At 47.4% G+C, this 18,543-nt stretch overlaps 1 protein-coding gene across 9 annotated transcripts in view; it reads left to right on the top strand.

Annotated features, from left to right (window-relative positions):
* Window positions 1-1,359: 1,359 nt before the first annotated feature.
* The window catches only part of HUWE1 (HECT, UBA and WWE domain containing E3 ubiquitin protein ligase 1), an 84,721-nt gene continuing 67,537 nt past the window's right edge, over window positions 1,360-18,543 (top strand). For all 9 annotated transcript variants that reach the window (XM_066580712.1, XM_066580711.1, XM_066580705.1 and 6 more), the window contains exons 1-2: window positions 1,360-1,495; window positions 18,372-18,511. The gene's annotated coding sequence lies outside the window, so the exon portion shown is untranslated. The remainder of the gene's footprint in view (window positions 1,496-18,371; window positions 18,512-18,543) is intronic.

Here is an 18,543-nt window from a genome sequence, read left to right as displayed (position 1 = left end):
GTACAAATCCGCGTCCGTATGCAATGTAATTGCGTATGCACTGCGGATCGAACGCATCCATAGAAATCAATGGAGCTCATGCGCAGAATCCACGGTAAAATAGATCATGCTGCGTTTTTCTTCCGCTCATGGAATCCGCAATTCCTACCCGCAAGTGTGAGCGAACCGGTGAGTCAATGTATTTCAATGCCCGCAAATTACTGCACATCATACTCGCGGACGGCGATCACAGAATGCGCAATTCAACTCTGTTCGTGTGAGACCGGCCTAATCTGTACTGCGCATGTCCGACGACTCGCGGACAGAACAGCCGCAGTACAGAAGGCCGCCTGCACACGACAAGGAAATGCCAGGTACGCGGGGTCACCGGTCGGATTCCAATGCGGGATCCCACATCCGGAATCCAACGCGGTCGTGTGCAGGCGGCCTGAGAGTCTGAGATAGAGAAATTGCTACATGTGCTACTTTTGCGCGTCCATTAAGTGCGGCTATTATGATCGTTTTACGGACGAGACTCACACATTCAAGTCAATGGGGAGAGAAAAAAAAAACGCAGACACCCGGACGCCGTCCGTGCGCAGTCTGATTTGTTTTTAATGAGGCAAAAGAAAAGAATTGGCCTTTTTTAATTTTTTTGACGGATGTGAAAAACCGAATACGGAGGCCACGTGGAATTGCACATCGGCGCTGAACTTGCGGTTGGACAGAAGCACATGACCACTACGGCCAATCAGAGGCTGTAGCATCACGTCCTCAAACCAAGCGCCAATGGCGATGCTGCGGCCTCTGATTGGCCTTAGCGGTCACATGACCGTCTGCTCGGAAATCACCGCTAATGCCTGCGCCCGCTCTCAGCTGCGTCCCGGAGCCCCCGTACAGGTGATTATACCCTCACTTGTTATTTTAGGCTTTATTGACAAAACCCTGTTAAATTTTTACTCTTGGCCTGTCATGCAGGTGTAAACCAGCCCTTAGTTCCCATAGCAACCAATCACAGCGCAGCTTTCATTTTATTTGCAGCAGTGTGGTTAATGAAAGCTGAGCTCAGACGGGTTGCTATGGGCAACAGTCAGCAGTTCTAGCAATAAACCCCCAGCATCCTCTCCGCACACCCGCCATACACTGCTGTATCACTCCTCTCCCACTGCTGCTGCTGTCAGCTGTAAATCTCGCGAGCTCTCAGAATCTTCGAGACTTTCTGGGCCGCCCCGGCCTCCATCTAATGTGTGAGAAGCAACGTTCTCGCGAGACTAGCACTAGGAAATTGCGCGCCATATCTCGCGAGACCTCGGACGGGGGAAGCGCTCAGAAGGTGGGGAGGAAGTTATTGCGAGACTACAGCCTGGAACAGACGGGGGGCGGGGCGTTCAGAATCTCGCGAGACTAGATGCCGCGGCTCTTGCGCTCAGGGGTCCGGCAGTCAGTAGGGGGCTTTGGGTTGTTTTAAGATGGCGGAGGCGGCTGGAGCTCGGAACTGAAGCTGCTGACCGACCAGGTAAGCGGGCCCGGAGTGACGGAGCTGACGGGTGGGTAGCGGCAGAGCCTGGGAGCCGGGGCAGCTGACACGGGGGCGGCCTCTCGTCTCTTCCCGGCTCCTCAGCAGCTGGCGGCCTCCTCCCCCCTCCTGTCTTAGTCCTGTCACCCGTGAAGAGGCCGGCCTGCCGGTTCCTCACAGCCGGGCGCGGCCTGCAGTGCGTCGCTCGCCCGTTTCCTCTTCCGTCAGGCGCCGGGGCCTCCCTCTCCGCGCCTCCCCGTGCTCGGCCCGAGCCGTCTGACACCCGCTAGGCCTCGGCCTTTTTTCCTGACCCCTTCCTTGCTGCTATGACCCGGCTGTGTGCTTCCCGCTCCCCTTCCCTCCGCGCCCGGCGCCCCCACCTCACCGCCCGCCCTAAGCTGGGGGCTTGTGGCTGACCATGACCCAGCTCTTTTCTGCCGGTACCTGCCGGCCGGGCATCAGGCGAGGTAGTCACGTGACCCGCTCCCTGGCAGCGCTCTACATCTTAAAGAGACAGTCACCCTTTTACGGGAAAAAAAAACTACTGTTCTCTGTTAGCAGCCACTTCAGAAATGAAGAAAGTCAAGATAAAAAATTATTTCCTCCCGTTTATTCTATTTTTTTACTTTGTTGCACGGAGGGGATATTTACCCGTATAGTAAATGATTGGTCGCCGCGCTCATTTTAGATCTAACCGCTGGTAGAATCGCCGTCCCCGCTCTCGACGCGTTACGTATTTTGTATTTGTATTTAGCCTTTTACTAGCGCTCAGGTTTTGTTTTAAGCGTACCAATAACGGTTGCGCAGATTTGTACGCGAGTTCGAATACTAAGTTTTTTTTTACATCGGACGGCGTTTGAGCAACAGTGACTTTTTTTTTTTTTTTTTGGTAAGCTGAAATGACTTATCGCTCGCCGCCATGTTTACACTAAATGACTGATTTGCATTTGCTCCTTCGAGCGACTGTTTGGCCGTTCGTCGTCCCGTGTAAAGGTTAGGTTGCGTCCACACGGGACGTTGTTGTTGCAGAGTGCCCGCAGCGGGCGCACCGCCGCAGATCTGTGGTGCCACATTGGCATTAAGAAACCTACATTTGTTGTAGATTTGGTGGCTTATGCTGCGGCGTTCACCCGCTCGTTAAAACGGGATTTGCACAAAAAATACGGCGCTGCAATTGGCGTGATGCGGATTTAAAATCCGTACCTCGCGTGAAATCTCGCGCATATTTCTAGGACTAGATTTTGAAAATCGCATCCGCTTTCTCGCTGCTGTAAATGGCGCAGATTTTTGGGGAATTTGCACGGAAAACTTGCGACAAATCGGCCCTGTGTGGATGTAGCCAAAGGGGTTGTCCGCTTACGATTAACTGGGGTGGGTGAAAACAACTAAACAAACGGGTATTTACCCTCCTCAGCCCCGGTGATCCCGCGCTGCAGCACCACCACGATTCCCCTACCTGTGTGACAACGGAAGTCAGGTGACCGCTGCCTGCCAATCAGAACTGCGGTATCGCCGCCGCTCACATCCTGGATGCCAGGAGTTTCGATTGGTGACTCTGTGGCTGCTGGCTGTCACCTGCAGTAGCTATTGATAGAGGAAGTCAGGTGACCGCTGCCTGCCAATCAAAGGCTGCAGTGTCGTCGTCTGTTCTCCTGGTACCGGCGGTCACCTGACCTCTGCTGTCAACAGATATTAGGGGAATCGTGGTGGTGCTGCAGCGCAGGATCAGCGGGGTCGAGGACAGGTAAGGACCCGTTTGTTTTTGCCCATTTTGTCTGTGATTTTTAAACAGTGAAAGGGGTTCTCAGGTGACCGCACAACCTTTCTTAATTAGGGCTGAAGGGGTTAAAATAATAAACTGAAACATAATTACATCTCCGTGGCTGCCGGGATCTAGCGATCTGTGGTCCCGGTGATGGTTGATCGCTGCAGCATCACATTCCAGAACTCCCAGCATCATTGGTGCTCACAATGTGAGTGCTGAGAGAACTAGATGAGGTCCTGTGATGTCAGGGATGACCACAACCACCGGGACCACAGCAAGGCTGCAGCGCTGGTTCGCCATGGAGCTGTTTTTTTTTAATATATATTTCAGTTTTTTTATTAACCCCTTCAGCCCTATTGAAGCGATGTTGTCGGGTCACCCCAGCAGTCACATTGGTCATATAGGATTTTTTGGTATACAGTTGTTGAATGCCTTTGTCTGGACCCGCTGGCTGTCATTGAACAACTGCATTGCAGTCTCTGTTGACAGATCACTACAGATGATAGTCGTTTTTGTTTCAATTTTTTTTCACTTTTCTTTTTTCCCCCCTTTACTTGCTAATATAGCGCATACTTATATCGGGCCCCATCCCCATGGGAGCGCACATTATAGAATCCCCTATTAGTGTGTTTATGGAGTGTGGGGGGAAACCGGAGTCCCCGGAGGTAAGGTATACAAACTCCATTCAGATGTCCCTGGTCAGATCTGCACTCAGGACCCCAGTGCTACAAGGCAACAGCGCTAACCACTGTGCTGCACTTTCTGAACTTTACGTCCCCCTATACTGTTGTTGAGTTGCATTTGTGTTCGTTGAAAAACTTGTTAACGTGATGATGAAGTTGGTGCCTATAAAGCGGTTATTTGATTGCACACCTCTAACGCCGCCTCATGTAGGTGTTGGTATATTTAGAAGTCGGCGTATACTGTTGGAATTTTGCGTCCGCGTCGGGCACGTTTACTTCTACAGACCTATTTTTCCACCCCATAGAAGGCAATTATATACTTTTAAAGGGCCACCCCAGCAAAAAGTTTTCCATCCTGCTCCCCCTTACCCGATTGCCTGTCACACTCTACAGGCCGCCTCTGTGTATTGCAGCCAATTTCCATATAGTGCGGCCCCTTGTTTGATGCTTATCAGGCATCATCCTGAGAGTGAATTTATTTATTTTTTTGGTTTCACTTTCACATAAATCCCATGATGCATTAGATAGTCTAGACCGCTTCTGCCTGCTGCGAGGACAGTTCAATTATCATTACCTTTTATATTCTTCTAAATAAGCTACAGACGACAAGTATACAGGTCAGGAGGGTGAGCCGTGATCTCCTCTATTATAACTGTGGGACAGGAGCGGTGTGATCATCATCCGTAACTGATAGGAGTGCCTGTGTCCCCCTATAGACAGTTTCATGGAATAGCATCACTTAGACTGGCAGACTGTTTTCAGACATTATAACCCCAAAGCAAATCTGAGCGAGTCGGAATGGAGGTCACATGACCATCTGAGGAGAAAGAGGCCGGGAGTTGCAGACAGAAATAACTAACCAATGTAATAACTCACTTATATACTGGGGAGTTGTATAATGAATAAATAAATCAGCAGAGTGGCCCGTTAATGCCGTTCCCTATTTACACCTCCACATGGGGGCGCTGCAGTGCTGTAGTCGGACTTTTGGCTTACAGTGAAGGGTTTTCACAAGTCATCTATTGTGTGGTTTTTGGAGCATCTTTTCACTGATTTTGACCTTTTTATCAAAATGTTCCGAGAGGCTTTAAATGGCTAAATGTAGTGATTGTGAATCCCGTGTCTTCTCACATCTTGGTGATCCAAGTTGGGGCTCGTTCATACTAGCGCTATGGCTCCCTGCGGAGTAAGAAGTTGTATGTCTTAACTGAAGAGACGCCATTGGCTATAATGGGGTCCATTCGCCTTCCGATCGTTACAGAATTCTTCAGGATGAAGTGGCACTGCGTGCAGCAGGACGATGGCGATGTGAACGATCCCTTAAAGGGAACCTGTCATTACCTGTTAATCCCATAAACTACGTTATGGGGATCAAAGGGGATGACCGCTTCCCTTTAACCTGCTGAAGAATACAAATGATTCCTGCAGTTCCTTTTGCCATATTGGACCGTTCTGTAGATCTTCCTTCAGTTCAAAGACAACTCTGTTCACAAATATGACTGCTGGGGTGACGAGGTGAACGCAACGGGCTGCCGAGAGGAATGGCCGTTCATGCAGTACTACAGGGATGAGTCGAGCCGTTTGTAGAGTTTCCCCTCTGATGTCCATATCCTAATAGAGCGTATAGATGGGGATTCTAGGCATGAGAGTCCCTTTGTATCCCCGCTGGTTTCCCATGCTTTGGTGAGACGGACACATGATCGCACGGTAACGCACTGCACATGATCCTACCCCCATAGAGGACAATTGGCTGTCCATGTTAGACCTCCCAATGGCCCTTCATGGATTTGTCTATTTTTTTTATTAGTTGTTTCTTTATCTGATTATCTTTAGAAGGGCCCTGATATTAAAAAAGGAAGACAACTTGCACAAGTTTTTTTTTTTTTTTGTTTGTTTGTTTTTTTTTTTTACCTTTAAAGGGCTACTTTGGCAAAAACACATTTTTCCATCCCTGCCTCCCTCAACGTGTTGCCTGTCAGACTCTTTCCTTTGTGTATTGCAGTCCCTTCCATGCAGTGCCGCCCCCTGCCTGATTATCTTGAGGTTACATTCACACAGGCCTGTGCGATATTGGGGATGAAAAGCGGTTTTGTTTAAAAATCTCATCGCTTTTATGAAATTGCGATTATCACGTGTGCTACGATTGCAAGTGCTTCCCATTGATTTCAATGGGAAACATTGCATCGCACTTGCATGGCGTACCAGTGTCTTTCATGGTCCCATTGAATGCAATGGGCGTTTTTTTTTTATAATCCCAACAGGAACGCCCAAAGATAGATGCAAGGGAAAAAAAGGTTGTTTGTGTCAATGAGTCCATTTAAAAGAACGTCTTATAGTCGTGTGAGTTTTGTGCGCATCACATCAAATTTGCCCGGGAATATCGTTCGCGTGAATTCGCCCTAAGAGTGAGAGTTTCACTTTCACATCTGTCCCATGACGCATCAGCTACAGGTTGTACCATTTCCTGCAGGGGGGGACGGTTTATTATTACCTTTTGTATTTGTGTAAATAAGCCACGGACCATCAGTATCCAGGAGGACGAGCTGTGATCTCCTCTATTATAACTGTGTGACAGTAGCTGTTGTGATCATCAGTTACTGTGACAGGTGTGTTTGTTTCCCCTTCTAGGCAGTTCCTGTGGTAGGATTTATGCAACAGCAGGATTGTGAAACTGACTAGAAACTTAATACATAACCCCAAGTAGAACTGAGATCACATGACCAGCTGTGACGTAAGCTTCAGATAGAAAGGGAATGGCTAACCAAGGGAACACTGGCTCACTTATGTGCCACAAATATTGTAGCAATTTTCTTACCAGGCGTTTTTAATTGTTTCCAAATTATCAGCTCTCTGTAGTCCTTGCGTTGTATCAAGTGACTCCGACGTCTTATGAGTGGATGGAAGTCACTCCATGCATTCCTATGAGACAAGCACTGTGAATGCTGGCATTGGAAGTCATGCGGTGACATATTGCAATGGGAATTTGTGGAGTTTCCCTTTAAAAGTGTCGTCTGACGATGCACAACTCCTCCCCAAGTAATGGGGCCTGTGGGGAACCGCTGATCGTCGGGGATGCCAAGAGCGGGACCCAGAGCGATCAGTTGATCTTGGCAGGGAAAGTCACAGCCAACTGCATATTTCCCCTGCAGTGGAAATGTAGTATTACGGGGCAGGCATTCACGTAAATGGCAGAAAGCGTTTAGACCGCAATGTATTCCCCTGTCCGGTGTCAGCGGCTGACGCGATGTTTGACAATGGGTGGTCTCCACCACCGTCCTGCGCCAAATGTCACCTCTATGGTATTAGAGGTAATCCAGGTTTATCTGTTCATGTTTGGGGATGAATGGCATTGGGGTCACAAGGCATACCTCTTTCAAAGTTGTCCAAAGCAAACTGATCCCTTTTGATGTTGCTCTGGTTCTTTCTCAAATCTGGGAACCTCAAGAGGCAACAATGGGTCATGATTTCAGGCTGGAGCAGGACATGCTTGGAGTTTTAAAGGGGTTGTCCAGCGTTAGAAAAACATGGCTGCTTTCTTCCAAACACAGCGCCACCCTTGTCCTTAGGGTTGTGTGTGGTATTGCAGTTGAGCTCCCATTTACTTCAATGGAGCTGAGCTGCAGTACCACACACAACCCTATGGACAAGGGTGGCGCTGTGTTCTGAAGAGAACAGCCATGTTTTTCAAACCATGGTCAGCATCTTTAATTTTGCAGTAACTGGAGAGCAATAGTTTGGAGACTACTTGGCTGGAGTATCCCATCTTAGATAGACCCCATGACGTTATAGGGGGGGGGGGGGGGCCCGGGGGGGTTGCCTAGTCTAGAAAACCGAACGTCAAAAACCTTATTAAAGAAGTTAATACCTGGGCTGTGAGTCCCATTGAGTAGTCTTTAACAGAAAGCGGCTCTAAAGAGCGGCCCCCTGGAGAACCTGACTTGTTCTTGCATTACACAGACACTTGATTTCAGTGGGAACTGAGTAATGCTTCATTTGTCCTGTGGTGGCGCTGCAGAGTGATGCAACACTTGCTGCTGAGATCCCTGTAGATTGACTGCTGGGGTTTCCTGCATTGGGAAAGCTGCAAACTGGAGGTCAGTCTGTAGCCCTCTGGCAGCGCTCCTCCTCATACAGAGGGGCAGATGCCGGGCCGATGCCCTTCTACCTGCCCTGTCCAGCTCTCCATGCCCTGTTATCTGCTGCTGGGTGGCTCCACAAACCACCTTGTGGCGTCACGTGTGGATGTGTCATCCTGGAGAAGCAGGACTACCTGTGCAACCTGACTGGGCTGCAGGTACCGCCTCACACTACTAGTGACAAGGGAGAAGAATCAGTCCGGAAGGAACCGTCTGTGCCAACGGCTTGTGAAACCATTCCTTTTTTTGGGGTGTTTTCTTGCTTTTGCCTCTCCTGTCACTTTTATCTGTACCAAAGCGATTCACAATCACTTGAGCTTCCTGAGTCCTTATTCACACGACCTGCTTTCTTGTGTGAGTTCCGTTTAATCGCAATATGGACAGAACTCGCATAGGGAAAATAACCCATTAATTAATTTAAATGAGTGTTTTTCTATTTTTTTTTTGCTTGCACTGATGATACAAAATCGAAGTCACATATCGAAGTCTCCCGTTTTCTAAGGGAGGAGAAAAAAATTGCTCTGCAATGCATTTTTTTTCACAAAATAGCGCATTCTCAGGCAAAATTGGAGGTTTGCTAGTGTGACAGCGGTCGGAGTTTCTTAGACAATATCACGCTCGCCTGTGTAAATACGGCTTAAGGCCTTCTCCACAAGACCGTATATACGCAGCTATTGTAGCCACATTCAAAAATCGCGGCCATCTGAAGCATTGGATTGCAATGGACTCCTTCAGATGAGCGTTTCTTTTTTTCCCAGCCACGTAAAAAAATCACGCCGGCAAAAATAGCAAATTGGCGACCGGTTTTATACGTTGCGTGAAAAGATGGGTCTTGCCCTATCGCTGGAGGCTCCCATAGACTTCTATGGAGTGGGGGGGAAAAGGGTGAGAGATTAGCTGCGTCCAATGCCTATTTAAGCATTCGCGGTCATTCTAAGGATTTCTGCCAACCGAGTTATTTCCGCACAGCAGCGTGCTTTAATTTTTTTTCCCCCCTCCGGTACGCTACAGCCACCCGTGGGAATGAATGAGAAAACGCCTATTAAGACCGGGACTACATTGCGGGTATTCTTCATTAATGCGACTTGTAGCTGCGATCGTGCGAAGAACGCATACGGTCGTTTGAAGGAGGCCTTAGGCTGCTATTACAAGGGAGCGGTTAGCAGCGCTTGTGATTTCCCGAAAATCACCAGGCTGAATCTGCAAGATCAGATGCAGTCCAGCAATTGGCGCTATTACATGAGCATTAATGACGCTTGTGTAATGGCACCCTAACTGCACAGATAGCCATTTTTGACATTTAAAGGGAACCTGTCAGCTGGAACCTGCTGTCCAAACCTCATGTTACCGAGCCGGAGGAGCCGAGCAGATCGATACATAGTTTTATGGGGGAAAATTCAGTGTAACTTGTATTTTATACATTTATATCTCTGAACAGTCCAGTGGGCGGAGCCATCTGTGACTATATACAGGGGTAGCTGTCCATCACTGATAGCTCCGCCCATTGGACTGTTCAGAGATATAAATGTATACAAGTTCTCCTGACTCATTCCCCATAAGACTATATATCAGTCGGCTCTATAACATCATGCCTGTGGTTTGGACAGCAGGTTCCAGTTGACAGATCCCTTTAAGTGCCTTGGGGTTATACTGGGATGCTTGTGTTCCCGTTCCTTTTTTTAGCTGTGTATAATATAGAATATGTATATTTTTAGTGAAGTCCTGCGTTCATTTTTCATATTACATTTCAGTCTGACGATGTTCAGGGAATTCTGGGGCTTCATGTGACATTGAGACACAAATACACGTGACGAGCGCGGCCCGGACGGTTATCGGTATTAGGGGCTGCTTTTTTTGCCATCTGATACTATACACAACGTATCCATCGGCTGCCCGGTGTATATGTGTTATTACTGCAACCTATCGGCTCGTCACAAAGAGGTTTTGGCAGATGGATACAAATCGGTTCTCTTCTAGGAACTCGCATCACATTTTAGTAACACTAATTGAACTTAAGGACTCCTGAAGGTACTTAAAGCTCAGAATATGGGCGTAAAGCAATCCGCCGGGGATTACCTGCCTATTTAGGAGAGAACTCGGCCAGACCTGATTGATCAGGCTTGACCTGTATAGATAATTGGTGGGTGTGAAGAGCAGTTTGCATTGGAGATATCCTCCTATTTAAAAGCATCCGGTTTACAGATGTGATGATTAATTCTATAGCCGGTGGAGATCCGTCTTCTGTTTCTTAGGGCAGGAGCACATGACACACAAGCTCCGCCCCCTTCCTGCCCCCTCCCATTGAAAAACAGCCAGAAGGGAGGAGAGGCAGTGCAACTTATGGCTCTTGCAATGCGACTATGAAAGTCACTTGGTCCTTAAGGCACAAAATAGGCTGGGCACAAAGGGGTTAAACTTAATCTGCATAAGTGGATGTTGATGCATCTGAGGTTATTCTCCTCATCTCCCCCCCCCCCCCCCCCCCCCCCCCTGCAGAAGGGACAGCGTCCCTCTATCAATTTTTAAGGTCTTGTCTCAAGGCACAATAAAGGCACACATGTCATAAAATGGGGTCCTTTACAAAGGTCCCCACTTTTAGCGAAGGACTGCTGAAACGACTCTGAGGAGCGCTGCCCTGCCATCTACATGCCTGACATTCATTGTAATGGCTGGTGCCAGGGGTGGCTGGCTGCTTCTTTGAGGAGTAGAAAAGTAGTTCTATTACTGGGGGGGGGGCAGATGTGTGACCGGGAGTCGCGCTCCAAATACCCCAACCAGAATTTCATATCCATGACTTTGGCTCTTGCAGCCGGTCTAACTGGCTTTTAAACTTCATGGTATTTGGCCCATCCCTGATTAATTTTGACTTGGTCTAATTAGCACTTGGGATCGTTGCTTTCACATGACTGTACGATTTTATTTTTTGATCTTGGGACAATTTGCCTCCGTCTTGTGAGTCCTGATGACACGTTTTGTAGCACGGAACGAGAAGTGTCTGCGCGGTTCTATCTAGGACTTATTTTTGGCTAACCTCCTTCCAGCAGTCACGTACGAGGGACATTTCCCATCGTGCCACTAAAGTACGAATAAGAAACGCTTTGCGTTTACACAACAGATGCCTTCAAAAAAACTTTACAAAAAGTTGCGCTGCATGTTGTACTTCACTGTATGTGTTTGTTTTTGTTTTTTCCCTTGCAGAATTGGGCCGGCATGATGGATTCGGCAGTGTCGTCCTTAGGCTGGGCTCACGCGACCATATGATAAAACGCTGCGTACCATCGCGTATCTCACGCACGCTGTCATGCATGGACTTCCTGGCTTTTTTCCCCCCTTTTCCTAAACTTCTATTGTCTCTAAGGCCTCCTTCACACGGGCGACACCGCATCGCTGGGAGAAAATCGCAGCGATATCGCATCGCTGCGATTAATTTTTTATTTATTTTTTTTCCCCGCAGCAATACCGAGATTTTGTAGCGCTACAAAGTAGCATGTGATGCTACAAAATCGCGCGACTTTGTAGCATCCCGTGCGAGGAAAGTATACTTCACCTCTTCCACGCTGTCTGGGGTACTGCCGCATCTTCTCTCCAGGTCCCGGCACTGATCATCATCTTCATCTTCGGGCCGGGGATTTAAAAATTCCTGGCTGCTGGAAGCGCTGGCTGTGATTGGCTGACACTTAGCCAACCACAGCCAGTGCTTGAAGAATGGCTGTCATTGGTTCAATCACTGCCATTCAATCACAGCCATTCATCGAGCACTTGCTGTGATTGGCTAAGTGTCAGCCAATCAGAGCCAGCGCTTCCAGAAGGCGGGGATTTTTGAATCCCTGGCCAAAAGAGAAGATGATCAGTGCCGGGACCCGGGGAGAAGATGCGAGAGAGGTGATGTATGTGTGTTTTGTTTTTTTCTTTTCCCCCCCTTGCAGTTAGGGTTAGATTATAGCTTTGACCGTAGCATTTCCTACTGTCAAAGTTGCATCGCACGCAAACCGCGTTTTCATGCGATGCAACAGCAGAGAGGAAGGCTCCATAGGGAAACATGGGCTACAAAACCTTGCGTGTCGCGGGCATATAACCAGACCTGCGAGGTTTGTGTGTCGTTTTGTTGCATGCTACAAAACATTGCATGTGTGAAGGAACCCATAGGAAAGCATGTGCTTTACATACATGCGATTTGTAGCAACGCTACAAAATCGCGCGACTTTGTCGCCTGTGTGAAGGAGGCCTAAGTAACGTTGTGTAAAAACGCCGCACGTACGCGATGTAACTGCAGATGTTCAGCGTTTTCATACACACCCATAGAGAACAATAGGGCTGTACGCGGTAAAACAGAACATGCTGTTGTTTTTTTTGTTTGTTTGTACGCGCGTATTATACGCAAGTGTGCATGGGTCAATGAGAAATAAATGCACGTTCATTGATTCCATTCACCGCGTATTATGCGCTCATGTGAGCCGGCCTTACTGTTAGAAGCAGAAATCCCACAGACACGTGCAGAGCCAGAATTCTTTTCTGCACAAGTGGAAGTTGAATTTTTTATTCTTAGCGTGCTGCTGGTCTTTTTTTTTTGATGGAGTTCCGGGTGTCGATAAACATGTTACATTTCAGGGCTCCAGACTTATAAAAAAAAAAAAATGGCGCCATTGACTTTTTAGGCGCCAAATTAAAAAAAAATTGCGTGAAATGCCCTGTAACCCCCGTGCCATACAGTCACATTGGGTGCCCCTCCTGCCACCCTCTCTGCGCAGTGCTCACTTGTATTGATCAGCTCTTCCTAGCAGTCGGGTAGCGGGGGGTTGGTCTTGGGAATGATTATCTTCAGTATAAAGCATGGTCCCGGGCCTTCCACAATATTTTTGTGCTCCTTTAGTCTGTCATCCAGTTGAAGGATGCTACTACCTGTGAAGGCTGATACCAGGTAGCAATAGATGATGTGTAACAGCACATCTGGAAGGATGGACTGTAGAGATACGGTCACTTTAAAGATTTTTAGCTGCAGTAGTATAATGGCCGTTATGGTTCCTGGGCTTTAGATGATTGTCAACGGCTCATACTCCTCCGCCGTTGTGCTGATGGTAACCCCAGGACCGGTTCCAACACAATTGTCTCTTCTAGTCGTACCTTATGGTCGGCCCATCTAAAGGACAAAATGGCAAAATAAATTGTATTGCTTGTATGTATAATAATATAATGACCGCACACCAAGGATTTTAAATACAGAGCAGCCTGGAAAATCGAACATATCTCACCTGTCTATTGTAAGAAAAATTGTTTGCTGTCATAGAAAACTTCTTAAAGGGATTGTCAAGTTGTAAACTACTGAAGGACTATCTGCAAGATAGACCATCAATAAGAAATTGGTGGGGGTCTGCCACCTGGGACCTCCAACCATCAGCTGTTTGCTGCATATGTGTAGCAGACAGCTCTGTTCCGACTGCAGTGGCCAGGGTTAGTATTGCAGGCCATGATCTCATTCACTTTAACGCAAGCTTGGCCTGCAATACCAAGCTTGGGCACTGCCATAAGAACAGAGCTGTCGTCTTTCTGCAGAAATGAGCTCCGTCCACAAGGACACAGGCCCAGGGAACAGCTAAGTGGTGGGGATCAGCATGTCTTGATTTTTTTGCCCTGCCCTGCGAGTATGTCCAAATTCCAACCGTATGTGTTGCTGGTGTCCATTTATTTCTTGCATGCCAAAAAAGAGCCCAAAAACATTCTACTGTTGTGTATCGGTGATCCGTAAAAAACGTCAACACATTTCTGTTATCCATGTCCGTTCCATTTTTTTTTCTTTGCACATCCATTGACTTTTAATGGTTGTTTGATGTCCGAGAAATCATTCCAGAATGGAACGCGCTCATTTTTTTTCCCCGCAACAGACCAATAGTTGGTGTGTATAACCCTAAAACCGCACGTCTGCATAGGCCCGCTGATGCCGCAGAGATTCTCCTCCCTGTCCTATGGGGCTAATCTAATAGTCTATATATTATATAATCTCGAACCCGCAGCTGTAGGATATCCATGACTGTATGAACTGCCGCAGGTTTGCAGTTTCACATTCACCTCCATTTAGTGGGCTTATCCCCAGTTAAACAGTAGAATGGGTTCTGTATGCGGACTACAGACTGCTGGACGGTCAGAAGCTTTTACGTTTTGTCAGCGGCTGAGTATTTTTGAGTTCATGCCGCATTAGTGAAATCCAGCTGCCTCTTTTCGGAAAGTGGCTCTAAAGGTGAAGTTGGGGGTTAAATCCTCTCTACAAGCCTGAAGACCTCAGGAACTCTGGCCGTTTGCACTACAGCACACTCGGAATAGCTATAAGCTCACGGTGGGTGTGATGAGGATCTAACGCCGCGCATATTATATATATATATTATTTTTTATTTTTAATGATTGGGCCTGTAAGAAGGATGTCTTGCAAGACACATGACCAGGCGTCGCTATAAAATCAAGGTGTCACTAGACTTGAGTGTCCAAGTTGAAAGTGTTAATGATTGTTTTAGAAGCGCCATCACTTGGATTATTTTATAGCCGACTCCACACACCCAAGTCATTTCCTGCTCTATAAATACTGGGATGCATTTTAATTGCTTGGAAGGCGTCGGGCACTGGTCTGTATTGTGGCACACCGGCTGCGGTGCTGTTATGGTGCCGACATACTGCGCTTTTTTTCCCCCTTAGTTTTTAAGGTTCCATATTCCAAAGCTGCAGACGCTGATCCATAATACGCCTGTAAGGAGGAGCATTGGCGCGTTTACACGGGTGATTCTCTCATACGACTGATGTGATACGAAAAATGCAGTTCTTCTCTCGCAGCGACACTACGAGAAAATTGCAGCGTATATATTCACAGGCATGAAAGTAGCAAGTGCAGCGATGCATTATTCTTGCTAAACGTATTGCACATGCAGATGTGATGGGTCTGCATCTTGGATTGATATTGCCCATGTAAATGCACATCATGCTGCTTTTCATGGTTCCGATATGATGGATCAAGCTGGAAATCCTGTGCACGGGATGAGTATTGCGTAAATGTTAGACGCCATGCACTACTGTACCGCCGCTAGTTCTGAGAGGTCCAGCTGTACTTCTATATAGGGCATAGGCCGCCTGCAGACGGCCGGGTCGGATCCCGCTGTGAGAATTCTCGCAGCAGGATGTGGACCTGTGCCCCTGCGGAGACCTACTGCTCACCCGCTCCCGGCGTCTTTTGTTCTCTATGTGCCAGCCGGCGCATGCGCAGAGCGGAGCAGGCCCGTCACCACTGACATTTCTGTGCGGGCCTCTGCGAGACCCGCACAGAAATAGAGCATGCCGCGATTTGTTTTCCGCGTGTGTTTTCACACGGACAAATCGCAGTCGTCTGCCTAGGATTGTGTTTTGTAATGCAAAACTATGCAGGTGGACACGGGCAGAAATTCTGCGGGTAATCCCGCCGCAGAATTTCTGCCCGTGTGCAGGGGGCCATACAATGGGGGGGGGGGGGGGACCAAAAAACCCTGTTTTCAAATTTTTTTTTTTGTGAATTCCCTATAAATGCAACAGGGAATAAGGTTATGGCCTCTTTCACGATTTGTCTTATGTCAGGGCTGTTCCCTTAGAATGCCTGTAGTTCGGTGCCATGCAAAGGTACGCTGCGGCAGCATGTGGGGTTTACTACATGCATGTTCTTCACTACCGTCCTTCTGATTTGTCTGTCTTGGTCCAGGTTTTCGGCTGTCCAAGATGACCGCTGCTATTTCCTGTCTAGCTAATGCTATCTGTGCACTGCTCTATGATTGGCTGGTGCTGATCACGTAAGCAGCACTGGCCAATCAGAGCAAATTTCAGTGCACAGGGGATTAAGTAGTCTGAAGATTGCATTGGCCATCCTGGACGGCTGACAATGGGAATGTAATAAATATAGGCTGTTTTATGATTTGGCCACAAGCCTTTTTAAAAAAAATTTATTTTTTTTTACTCACTCTGCATAAACGGTCGTATATCCAGCGATCTGTATCCGGTCATATGCGCCACTTATTTATTTATTTTTGCCACGGTTGAAGCTATAACTGGCGCATTTCACTTCGGAAACGTCCCCCTGATTCCATGCACATCGGCAGGAAATAGGCCCACTACAGGTTGGCTTCACACATGCAGTTTTTCGAGCCAAACACAAAGACATCGTCAGTCTTTCCTTCATACGTTTCCTTCCTTTTTAGATCCACTGCGGACTTGGAAGAATAAAACACAACTGCAGGTGTAACTTCATCCAACACGATGGCTGCCAGCAGCAAATATCTAGGCCCCTGGCTTGCTTAGCGCAAATCTTGCGCGACAGCAGTTACGTGTAAATGGGCCATTAGGAAATGCATCGGTCACATTTACAACCAGTAGATCGGTCATCTGGTCGCCTTTCTCTTCCAGTAAGCGATTACATGGCGCTAGGAGTCTCGCAGCGACTGCATCGCCCCGGGTTGCGGACCGCTAAGATTATGCTTCCTGTACTTGTTTCAACTTGCGTTATGCCAAAATAATTGTTTGTACAGGTGTATACCAGCGAGATGAGGAAGTGTGCGAGGAAGAGCCGCCGCAGCAGTTTACGCCGCATGTAATTTGTTAGTAAAGGAATGTGATACAAGACTATTTAAGACTGAAAGCTAATAATATAGAAGCGGCGGGTCTCTAGAGTCTCCGTACAGTCTGCGGAGCACCGTTACACAGCGTCCATGCATCACGGGCTTCGCTCTTGGATACTATGTATCAGAGGATGCCAACGCAGGGATTTAGTGACAACTCATTAAAATGGCTACAATGGGGGGCAATGGTATATAGTAGTGGGGCTGCTGACCATGGCTGACTATTTGGTTTTACTCCCATACAATGTTCTTTCTTTGACACTTCATTGCATCAACCATGCTTTCTCAAGCCATGAGCTGACATGCATATGTACGCTCGAATGAAAGCTGCCACGCCGCCGTGTAGACTACAAATGCTAGCATGGCGAATGCCAATTGAACACTTGTTTGCAACAGGATGGGAACATGAAGCCCTATGGATGTGTTTGATAAAAGCCCAAGGAGCTTCCCCGCCTGCAGAGTATAGCTTGATTGTTTTGTGTAAGTGAAAACGGTTTGGTCTATGCTTAGGACGGACCATCAATAGTAGATCCGTGGGGGTCCACTGCCCAGATCCTGCTTTTTTTTTTTTTTTATAAGCTTTTTGTGTTTATGGACTGCGCTGATTTCTACAGGAAGCGGACAGCTCCGTTCTCACTGCAGTGGTGAGTTTTGGTATTTAAAGGTAAAGTTCACATTTAATTAAATAGGAACTTTGTCTGTAATCCCAACCCTGAGCACTATACTTGGAATGGAGCTGTAGGCTTCCTGCAGAAATCAGCTCAGTACATGAACACAAAGGGGGTCCTGGGCAGTGGACCCATCAATAGTTTACAACTGGACAACTCCTTTAAAAGGATTCTCATTTGTAGCTGTTTTGTCTGCGCAATGTACAAAACTGTCTGCTTCCTGCAACAAAACCGCTTGAAGTGGGAAAACCCCCTTAAAGGGACGTTGGAGGTGGTGCCATCAAACACAGCTGATTGCACTGGACTCTGCTCAGTCTTCAGCTAAGGGGGGGCGGCTGTAGGGGAAATGTATTATAGGTAAATGGTTGTCCTATAATACAAGGGTGGCTGAAAGTCCACTGAAATGAAAGTCGCTCTTGCATCTCTCCCATTGTTTAGGATCATTGTCCTTCTGTCAAAGCTCTGTGTTAAGAATTTTGATGACCCCCTCACACTACCTCCTGCTTCTATAACATTATTGGGAACTGTACTCATGGCTATAGAATGCAGCTCGGTGCTCCATCGTGTCACACGGCCGACTGACTCACCGGAGTTAAAAGTTTTGTCCTCCTCATACTTTTATAGTATTCTATAGCTACATGTAAACGTGAGATGCCCTATAAATGCTTTGCATTATATGCTACAGTCTTCGTAGGACTTGATGGGTGACCATTTATGTTCAGCACTGGAACAAACTCTTTCACACGGCCGTATCTTCTCTAATGGTTTCAGATGGCTGCCTTGAAATAACTTTTTAACTTGCATTTTGATAACTTTTGCCTTAAGTTAATTAACGTACTTGTTTAGTAATATTGCAAATGAGCCCACCGTTCCGTTTCTGAAGTGTGTCCAACAGGTGCCTTTTAGAGCAAGGTCCAATTGTTAATAGAATGTATAAGTTGCTTACATTGAACTGTAGTTTTATAACTGTATGGGTTGTGTAACTCTTCTCTCACTTTATTTCTAGTTGGCGCTGCGTTCTGTGTACATCCTCCCATTGAGTTCCTGGTTCCTTTGAATTTTCTGGACGACACTTGCGGTCTTGCAACAGGCGCTCTCCAATGCAGTTTTCTGCTCCTTTTACGTGCCCTGCTGGTTCCAGCTAGAGTAAGTTGAGGGAAAGCATTCATTTCTGAAAA

This window comes from Eleutherodactylus coqui, chromosome 10 (genome assembly GCF_035609145.1).
Source record: "Eleutherodactylus coqui strain aEleCoq1 chromosome 10, aEleCoq1.hap1, whole genome shotgun sequence".
Taxonomy (NCBI): Eukaryota; Metazoa; Chordata; class Amphibia; order Anura; family Eleutherodactylidae; genus Eleutherodactylus; species Eleutherodactylus coqui.
This window is presented reverse-complemented; position numbering and strand designations above follow the sequence as displayed.